Below are 11463 nucleotides of genomic sequence, written 5' to 3' on the forward strand. Positions count from 1 at the left end.
TAAAAATAAAACTCGCTGCCATGATTTGCTCATTCATAAATCTTTTTTTTTTTTTTTTTTTTTTTTTCTTTTAATCATTAGAAATCTATTCCAGTGCATGTAAAGTCTTAATGAGACCTAGCAACATTATGAGTGCTGGGAGCAATCGCCCTTCAGCCTCATGCCTGCAAACGCTCTCGAGGCATGCATATATCTCATTATGGCCGAACGCCCTGTCATGTGTTATTCCTTACTTAGTGACAATTTGTCACTGTCACCCTTGACATGTCACTCTGCTGCAGAAGGATTTGACTTCAGTGCAAAATGTGACAATCAGATGAGAGAATTTTGTAATCTGAACTGAAATATGGGGCTGAGAGAGACTAATTTCATTCAAACATGATCCTAATATAACATAAAGGGGAAGAAATGTTTGCATTTAAAGAATATTTTCAGGTTCCCTTGCTTTGCTTTTTCCCAGCCCCCACTCCTCTACTTGAATTATTCCTTAGGATAATTCTTTTATTTTTGAAGGATGGAGCCTTATGTTTTAATACTATGCATTTTCAATTAAGTGCACTAAGATTCATGGATATAACTATTACTTAAACTATAAGTAACGGTTACATGTAAAAATTAGGGAAATCTATTGTGCTTTAGATAAATTAGATTCAGATTACTTCTTATTATAAATGGGGTAGAAAATGGATTTTTAGCTCTGTCTGGCCAAAGAGCCAACATTTGTATCTACTTCATTTGTTTAAATATATTTCAAGCCAGATTGAAATCCATATTGCCTGACATTAATTGAGTACTGAAGCATCAGTGTACTCAAGTTTCATAAACCACTGATGAGTGAGTTTTTACAGGATTGATTTAAAAATATACCATCCCTTTTATATGAAAATTATATTCCGTTTATAGAGTAATTCTTAAAGCCCAACATTAAATGGTATAAATCTTAATAAGATGAATGTAAATATGACATTTGTACTGTCGGGTTGACATCTTGTTTGCTAAGAAAATTATATTTCTCTGCTTGGTATTATTTTAAAATATTCTTCTGTATAATATTGTAGGCAAATGTATTTTTCTGCTGCAGAGCAGAATGGGGATGAGAAATGGGTGGGCTGTGAGGCTGAGTGTTCCTGAAGGTTACTTGTAGGGTTCTGGTTAGACACCTCATCCCAGGCAAGATATTCCATTCCTGAACATTTTCTGACAATCAATCCTATCAGGTTGCCCACCAATTTATTGGCTTTGTGGCACTGAATAGTCAGTCATTTCTCTGATAATCTATAGGAAACCAGGTTTGAGGTCATGCTCCCAGAGGTAAAAGTCTAGGGCATTTGATCTCATTTTCACACTTGCAGTTCTCAGGCAGGGGTTATTTGAACTGGATTCTGGCCGCAGATAAACTTAGATGCAAAGGGAATGCAAGAGTATGATTTTTTTTTTTCTCCAAGTTTCATAAAATTTTCCTGCGTAGAATGAATGAATGAATAAGTTACTAACTATCTAAAGACACCCTCATCAAGCAGCTTTGACTGGCTGAACCAAGTGTCCTATGGCCTTCATCAAGCTGTGATCTAGCTGAGGTAGAGAATGACTGTTTTTAAGTGAGAGGATTATGAAGTACCATCTGCAAAGTGCGTCCTCCTGGATATTTTTAACAGGACTAACATAGCTGTCAGGATGTCACGCAATGAATGTCGGATAATTTGTACACTTGTTTTTTTGTGTGATTTTTTTATAAAGCTCTCATGCTATTATTATAATGATAAAGGAAGCTTTTTCCTCTAAGTGCATTTGCTGCTTTCTGAATATACTTACTGAAGTTTCTTTATTTAAAATCTTAAACAATACAAATTTTGTTTAATAATACAAACACTTAGAAGAAAGGCAGTGTACACTGAATAATCAAGGCTTCTGTTGGGAGCTTGATAAGGGTTGCTTTTTCATGCGATTTCAATTATTTGTGTCCTTTACTCATTGCCTTCACTGGGGTCTTCAGAACTGGGAACAATTTGTCCTTTGTAGCACCAGAGAACTTGTTAAATCTTAGGGTCAGATTCTACACATTCCCCTAATTTTCTCTGGGACTTAATGTGAATTGTTTGAACTCTGTGTCTCAATTCTGTATGACACTAACAACGTTAGCTAGCTCATAGAGAAATTCATGCAAATGCATTGAAATAGCTGCAGGGATAACACGAGTGGAAACACAAAGCAGCAGCTGTAAACCAGGTAAAGTTGACCAACAACTTTTGCCTTTTTCTGTCACCTGCTCTTATGCTGCACTTTGTACTGTGGTGTTTTCCCTTGAGAAAACTTGGCAATTGTTGGATACTTTCTTGTCCAATTCATCTGTTCTAGTCTGTAAAATCATTCATATTTCTTGTCGTGGTTTATTTCCCGTTGGTTCAGCAATTTGACTGGCTTGGTGGGGCCTTATTTTGTTTAACACAAGAACACATCACCAAAATTTTCTCTGGATCTGACTCTGAGCCAGTTCATTTTTTTGTGTGTGTGTATACCACAGCATTTTTCCAGGACCATCTGAGTCAACCTTCACTGTCCAGGAGTGGAGATTAACTGTCCTATGCACTAACCCTTAGCCAGTCCCAGCTCCATATATCTGTCACTGAACAGGTCTGGCTTGAGTGCTTTGATTAATCAATTCAACTCACTTATCTCCAGGAACTAGACCAGGAAAAGAAAAAAAGAATGGAAAGGGAAAAGAAATTAGATATTTCTTTGCTGAATTATAATTGAGACTTTCTGACATCAGAACCACAGAAAATGCAGCTGGTGCAAGGCAGAAAGGAGGAGGAGCTGGTGAGGAGGAGCAGAAAGGAAGTACTCCCACCTCCTTTTGACAGGAATGAGCTGTTAGGCTGTTGGCTAGACTCATAGTTTGCTATGGCTAATAGTTGGAGGTCTGTTCTCTCCTCCTGCTCCTCTGCTGTTCACCTTGTGTTGACCTCTTCATTTGATCATATAGAAAGGAGATTCAATAAGTAGAACATCAGAAAAATAGAAAACTTTTCAGCAAAAACAAGTAGATATCTTCTTGTCAGTTTGATGAATTGAATCAGCAAGGTGTGAACAGATAAAAAATGTCAGAGGAGCTGTAGCAGAGGAAGAAGCAAAAGGGAAGGGAAAAGGGCAGTGGAAGAAAATGCAGTGGGAGCGCAACAGAATTGCACTGCCCCATTCTCCAGTGCTCTCCGGAGAGATCACATCCATGATCCCACATTCCTTCCCCTCTTTTTTAGTTCCTGTATATTTGTGATGTTCCAATTTTTAGAGATTGACTCAAAGATCAGTTTAGGAGCCAAATCAAAACATTCTTGGGATCCTGGAGATATCCTAGGAATTTTTCTGATGACCTTTACTTGGATTCCTCTTTGCATTAGAGGCCCAGAGAACTGACCTGCAAGGAAGGCCTTGCATGCTGGGAACTAAAAACTCATGCATCTAAGTAAGCAACATTGGAAAGCTTTTAATAATGTCTTCTTAGACCCATGCAAATATGTATTTCTGCTGCAGAGCCATTTTCTGTGGTTCTACCTAAACCCAATGTATGTTTTCTGTACTCATTTCCACAAATTCAGACGATCAGCAGATAAATAAAGTTATTTATGGCTATTTCACCAGCCCTTTTGAAACGGAATTTGCAGCAAATATTTTTAGGGAATTATGGAAATATGTTCTTTCAGCTTGTAAAAACAAGAACATGGATGAGTTTTTCTACTTGAACATTTTACATTGATAAGTTGACTAGTAATATACTTCTGTGTGTATCTTTGTGGTTAAATTAGTCTTTTTTTAAAGATTTGTCACAGGTGTTTCAGGAAGGTGGTGGAATTCACTTTCCCCAGCATGGAAATGTCAGCACTGTTCACACTACTGCTGAGATTACCAATCTGTTTGTTCTTTTGTTGTTTTTTTCTTTTTCTTTTTTTCATATCTATCTCCAGATCTAACTGGAAGACCTGTGATATATTTCTCCTGCGGTGGCTTAAACTTCATAGGAACTCACTGTGTACTTGCTTACACTATAAAATTATAGATATTTTGAACTCTGAGATACAATCAAGATTAATTTCAGCATTGTAATGCCTTTAAACTAATACTTATGGAACAGAAATCTGTTAACCTGGTCACCACAGAGCATAAAGTCTACTATTAGCATCACATGAAAGCCAGTCCTTGCATGTGGGCAGAATTGCATTAGAGGACAATTAAGTTTTGTTGGTTTAGACCAGGGACTTTCCTAAGCAGATAGCCTTTTAAGCTACTGTGGTTTTTAAACATCAGGTTAATTGATAAGTGCTGTATGTTTAATTGGGGGGCCTTTGGGATACAGCTACAAGGACTCTTTGTTGTTCAGCAGTCAGTTATGCAAAAACTGCAATTCTGAAGTGGTCATATAAATCCCAAGAGGCACAACAGTTAATGGGACACTAAGCTCCAATTAAGAGCATGGCCCAAAAGACCAAGGTGAAAAACATGGTCCTTAGCACCTGTCCCAGAGGATCTCTTTGATCAAGCTGCTTGATTTCAGCTGCAGAAACATAATAGCAAATAACAGAATATTTATTCTGAAAAAAATCATTCTCCTTGTTCTTTGGAATGTATACAGGAAAACAAACCAAAACCAAAGGATTTTTACAATGGAATTCAACAGCTCCCCTAAAAAACAAGGCTAGAAATAAAAAGACAAGATACCTGCATATCACAGTTGCGAGTCCTGATCCCTTTCACCTGTTTGAGAAAGAAAGAATTTCCTAACACTAGCAGCCCGGTCCCTCAAAGTTCATGGTAATCCTGTGTAATGTTTCACTGAGCATCTCGAAGAGTTTATATTCAGAATCTACAGAAGCCTTTCTCTAGGGATCCTCTTTAAGGTTTGTTCTTTACTTTTGTACTCTCTGAGTTTGATGAGACACAACTACGTAGTTTAGCCAGTGTGCTAATTAATATCTAAGTGAGTTACTGGATCTTATGGCTTTCATCTGGCTAAATACTATAATTCTGTGTGAGACAGACACAGATTTTCTGGAAAATCATAGTCTTATTTTTTCCTGAGAGTCCAGCTGAGGATCCAGCAGGATTTGTGTATTTGGGAAATTTTGGCCTTGATAACTTCAAAAAGTTTTTGCAATGAATAAATTGTTTGTGGCTACATATGAACACCTCCTGCTGTCTTTGCAGATAATGCACCCTTTTCCCTGGACGCTCCCAGTTATAACCTAGTTGTTTCCCAGTTATACAAACCCATCAGAGTAGGATGTTAATTAATGTGATGTTATGGAATTCAGTTTAGTGAAGTAACAGTTAAAAGGAAGTTTCAGTCATTGACAAACTTGTCAATTTAGTTGCACTGATTTTTTTTTATTTTATTTTTTTATTTTTTATACTTCTACACCACATGACAAAGATCATACATTGTAAAATACATCATTATTATTGGCTTAGTCTGCTAGATGGAAGTGGACTGTTATTTTTTTTCAATAAATTGACATTCTTTAAGTGTATGAAAATGCAAAGTTATGTAAGTGGCTTTTACAACTATTTTTAATACAATATCAATTTGCTGTCTTTAATGGTGGCTCCCAACTAGGGAGTTATTTCCCAATGCTTAAAAGCCAGCTGGTCTCAGAGCAATCTGAAAACCACAGTTTCTTATTTTGGTAAATTTTAGCAAAAGAAAAGCAGATGAAGTTGGTCATTAATAAATGCTGGCCTTTAGTCTACAGGTGGGAGCTGGTATCCTTAGAGGCTCTGGGGTGCCCTAAGTCAGATATGATCACCAGTCACTTGAATGAGAGATACTGTTAGAGTAGAGCATGTAGAGTAGGCTCTGGTCATCTCCTGCAGGGCTGTGGTGTCAAGCTGAACAATGAAGCAGAGATCAATCACAGAGTACTCTGTGTCTCTAGAGTTCTAGAATTTAGAACCCGACATGCTGTTTTGCTTTTGTCAGTTTCCTGCATCTGAAAATCAAAAAAAGTGATTGTTGTTTTGCTGAGTCCAACTCTAGTGAAAATATATTGAAAAGGTTCTGATTAAGTCTCTTCAGAGCATATAGAAGAGTGAAAAGCCTACCATTGGCTTCTGTTTGCAACTTTCCTGCTTTTTAAATGCAATACTCTCATATTCCCACCTGAGGTCATTAGCCACAAGGTAGGTTAAAAAAGTCTGAAGGATGGGTATAGCTGCATACAAATCCCAGCAATGTGAACTCATGTTTATGCTGATGCTTCTGAAATGATAAATGTTACTCTGTGAAATCTCAGGACTACAGAATGTAGTGCTTGTCTAGATTTTCATACAGAATTTTTATACTTAGGATTGACTGTAATAGAGGGAGAGAAATCATCACGTATTTCTGATGAAACGCAATTGCTTTGAATCTCAACATATGAAACAGGTAGTATCATCTGAGCATTCTTTTTTTCCTTTGGATTGTCCCTAAACGTTGTTTCAAAGTCAGTGAAGTATGCATCAGCTTCTCAGGCAGCAGTAATACTGAGGAAAGGGGAAAAATATTTAGGAAAGCAAATCCTAAACACTTAAGGCCGAAAAGATTTTATTTTTCTTCCTACCAACATTAGACCCATAATAATGGAACAATAAAAAATTACTGAATTAAAGGCTGGAATTTCAAAGTAGCTCAGTGTGATCAACCAGTGTTCAGTCCACTGTCTCGAGATGGAGTTGAGCAGTAAGCTCCCTTCACTTGCTCGTTATATAGTCCTGTTCTAAAGGTTTCTTCACTGAAGGTGACAAAGTTCAAACATGTGAAATAGGAGCAATACTTTATCACTAGGAAATATAAATAGAGAAACTGAGGCAGAAGTGAGCGGCGACTCTTTATGCATATGCTGAAGGTACAGTAGTCTCCACTTACGATTCTAGGCTTACAATATTTTTTTGGAGATAAGAACATGCAATGCTGTATTTTATCCTTAAAAAGAGAGAGTATTTGCTGTCTCATTTCTGAGGAGGGGTGCTGGGATTCATCAGTGACACCTATCAAGGCAGCTGTAGAGGCAGTACTTTCTTTAGTTTCCACAGCTAAATCTGTCAGGGATGGTGAATCAGAGCCCTGAGGTGATGTAATTCACCCAGAGGGAAGGACTGCTGGGGGTGGCAGTTTCTTTGCCATGCCATGAATTGCTGCTTTTGTGTGTTAATACAATTAGGCACCTACAATTAGTCAGTCCAAGGACATAATCTGCCTATTGACCCAGATAGCAGATTGGGCTCCAGGTCATCAAGTATTACTTCATTACAAGGTTCTAATTATCTCCCTCAGTTTCCCTTCAGGACAAAATGGGTAGGGATAGCTCTCAGGAACGTTGTGAGGATTAATTAATGTTTTCGTGGAACCTTGAAGACAAAATGTTGGTGAAGTACATGGGCCTGGATGACTTTTAGTGCCTAACTCCCACTGAAGCGCTCAGCACACTTCTCATCATCAGGCTTTCAACATTAGTGTTAGTCATGAGCTGAGGATAGAAAAGAAGTGATTCAGTCTGCTCCTGTGGTTCTCTCATGTCAGGCCTTCAGGTACAATGCAGCTTCCTGGAGTGGCAAAAAGAGACAGACTTTGTTCCTTTCCCACATGAATGAGAGAGGGAGGGAGGAGAACAGCAGAGCTGAGATATTCCATATATGTGATGGCTGATGTAAGGCAAGGGCAGTGTTTGGCCTGAAAGATTTGGCCTTTTAAAATCTTTTAATATCTGCCCAACAATTTATTAGCTGGGGCCACTGTGCTTCCCTAGATGGTACCATGGCAAATATTCCAGCTGAAGTTCTCTCTGCTGCATTAAGCACTATGTACAGGAAACTCATGCAGAGCCAGGAGAAAGTTTGCTGATAGGATCAGGGCTCAGTGAGCTTATAAACTCAAGGAACAAGAATGTGCAGGAGGGCACAATGATTTCTTCACAACTGAAATGTGTACAGGTGAAACTGTTCTCAGTACTGAAACTGAATTCCACTGCATTTAGCCTTCCAGCATGTGTTTGACACCCTGCTTTGTCATGGTGTTTATTGTACTGTTGCAGGAATTAAAAAAAATTAACTTTGTACCAGTGCATAATATATTTGGACAAGGGGCTAGATGAAAAGATTAGAATAGTAGCCTTAGTAAAGGCCTCATTTCCCTACTGCAACAAGTGTATCTGGCTGTATACAGCATCACTTTAGGCCACTGTTCACGGTGAATAGTAACAACTTCTTTCAAAGGTCTAAGTTCCGCATATTTTGAACGGCAAATCATTAGAACTAAGTCAGGTCTAAGAAGAAATAACCATCTGAAATCCATCCACTTCTAGGGTAGTTCACATTAATAAAACTCTGCAAGCAAAATAAATATAAATTCACATGGTCCTAATTACTATCCCTCAACAAAGAAGGAATGCATCCTAAATGATTGCTAAACATCGCAGGTAAACTACCACCTGGCTAAAGGGATTCCCTGGGGGATTTTCATTAGTTCTCTACCTTGAAATCAGCAAAGAGATGGAAGGTACAAAAACATGAATGAGAAGCACTTGGAAATATTTACGTATCAATTTTCCTAAAAAGCATTTTCCAGGAACGTGTGGGGAGTATCGTTATGACAATTTTAAACCTGAAACAACTAAAGCAGCCTGTAATATGCAAAATGCATAGCTACAGCTTGAAGCACCTTTCTTGTTAGGCAGAAGTGTTCTTACAGCTCTGCAATGTGTTTTGTAATTGTAGTGCTAATCTCTACTTCATGTCAGGGTTGTTTCATAGGGCAGCTTTACATAACATTCACTGTGGAGCCAAGCTGCCTATGGTTATCTTGGACTTATTATCTGCTGTATCATCCTCTTTACCCCAACAGATCTCTCTTTTCCCTGTATTTGTATGTTCTTCCGGGTTCTGTGACATTGTACCTATGTACAATGTCTGTGAGTACCTCAATTTGTTAGAATGGAACAATTTCTTCAGAGGAACACAAGAAAAATTACAACTCTGGTTGTAGTCCTGTAGGATTATGTGCCTAGATGTTCCCTTGCACATCTCTGAAAATGTTATATTGGCTAACTAAAATCAGAAGTTTGGCATATTTCTCTTTCAGCACAGGTAACTGTGATGGGCCATGCACTGCCCCCTGACTCCCAGTTAGAATAATGTTTTCTGATACAGTCTCTTACTGTGAGCTATCCAGGTGGTTTGTTGGAAGCTCACTGCATCTCCCTGTAGAAGGTTATGACAAAACACAGGATAAAAGCACAGAACGCTCTGGAGAGGAATTATCGTGTCACACATGCAAAGACCACCCAAAGGAACCACTTTCAAAAGCTACCCAGCTCAGAGTATTTTGCCAAAACTTATATATGGCTGTTTTTTAGGAAAGCTTTTTAAGCTTTATTTATTTATTTAACTATATTACTACTTAATGTTTAATTATTATTTAATATTTAATTATACTATATTATTATTTAATCACACATATAATATTAATATAATTAATTATATTAATATTATTATATTATTATATATAATATATAAAACATATAGTGTTATATTAATAATATTATTGTATTAATTGTAATTAATTAATATAATTATATATATATATATATATATATATATATATATATGTATGTATGTATATGTATATATATTTTATAGTTTACCAGAAATAACAACTAAAACCAGCAGAATGGATAGAAATGCTTGTATATTTGTATCAAATTTCCAGCCAAGTAGAATGGCAAGAATGTACTTAGGTACAGTAAATACACACACATTAAGAGGCATACATACCAAAAAAGATTTTTGTTTCAAAATAATCTTCATTACATGAGGATTATCATAATTGTCATTTCAATTGACTGATTTTAGTCTTTAAAGGAGAGTATAATGGCATTCACTGTCTGAGACTGAATTACTGTCATTATGTTAAAGGTGCACTTTATCACTTAGCTTTTCTCTATTATAAATGCTCATAGACGCACACCACTTTCTACTGCTACAAAACCTTCAAAACATAATATGACAAAGTTTTGTATCCAGACACTTTGTTACTAAAACTTCAGAACAAAGCACTACCAAAGACAGTCCGCCACTGATAATACAATCGCATTAAAAAAGGGGGAAAAAAAAATAGGGCGGATATTTTAGCAGTAGAAAGTTTCTGAATTCCTGCTAAAGAATGCAAACTGTTCACTGAGATCAGAAAGGTACTTTGTGTATCTTTTGCCAGGAGGCAAGATGCAGAGTTGCTCTTCTGCTCAGAGCAAACTTATTAAGATGAATAGATAAAGCAAATATCAGCCCAAATGAGAGAAGTAGCCATGCCATGCTATCCCAGACTTGTCAAATTTTTCCTACTGGTGTTTAGATGAAAACCCAGACATTGCCATTATATTAATCTGCCAGCATATAAGTGACATTTATCACTTCCACAATCTCTTTTGATCTGTTATCTTAAGACACTTTGTATGTAAAAGTTCTCAACACATTGCCCTGTCATCTTGATACATACGGGACATCTTTTACTTCTACAGGAGCAGAAGAACCAAGTCTGGATATGTCAGTACAGCACAACACTTGGGCAGAGCTCTGTTGAAGTAAATGTCACTATGCCTGGAGTAAGAGGCTATAGAGAGGCACAAAGGTATAAACATCGTATCTAGAGAGATCAAGGGCAAGAATTTGCCTGAGGAGCACAGTTCTTTCTTTATGAGAAAAAGGGAGTCTCAATTCTGAGGTATCCACATAAGGACAATTTAAAAGAATTTGTTTTTCCAAGGCTGTGATCAGCGCAAGAAGGGCTAATTATGAAGTGTCACTTCAACAGTTGAGTTCCAAAAAATAGTTTAAAAAGCCTGTTATAAGTGCCAAAACACTACAGGAACTTGCAAGTTGTTCCTGTAAGTGACAGCACTTCCTCAAACCTCTCCTGGACTATCTGAGTTTCAAAGGTAACTCATGATGCAGAGGGTCTCTGCTTTTGGTGCTCTACTTGCTGTTTCTGATTACCCAACCTTAGCAAATAGGTATTTGTCTCTTCAAAACCACAGTATTATGGGAAGTTGCAAGCTTGTCACCCTAGTTACTTCTAAATGTTTCAATCTACATCCTGCTACCTTTACTGTTTTTGTTTTTTTTTTTTCCCTATTGTAATATTTGCTTCCTCCTTCACAGTGATTATTAACAGATTTTTCTAAAATGCCCACAGCAGCAGACTTAGGTCAAAAGACAGAAGCTAGCATGTTTGTGTTTGTGGCCGGCAGCTTCTTCCCTTACTTACTTATCATATAACATCTCCCTTATGTATCCCCCAGTTATGTGCAGGTCTGGCTCCATCATTGCTTTGTGAGGCAATAAGAAGGTTCTTGCCTAGAAACAGGTAAATGGTACAAAGGTTTTAGAGAAAGAAATGGAGATTCCCTTATTTCTTTTTCAATTAAAGAACCCTTATTG

Source organism: Coturnix japonica, chromosome 5 (genome assembly GCF_001577835.2).
Source record: "Coturnix japonica isolate 7356 chromosome 5, Coturnix japonica 2.1, whole genome shotgun sequence".
In the NCBI taxonomy this organism is placed as follows: domain Eukaryota; kingdom Metazoa; phylum Chordata; class Aves; order Galliformes; family Phasianidae; genus Coturnix; species Coturnix japonica.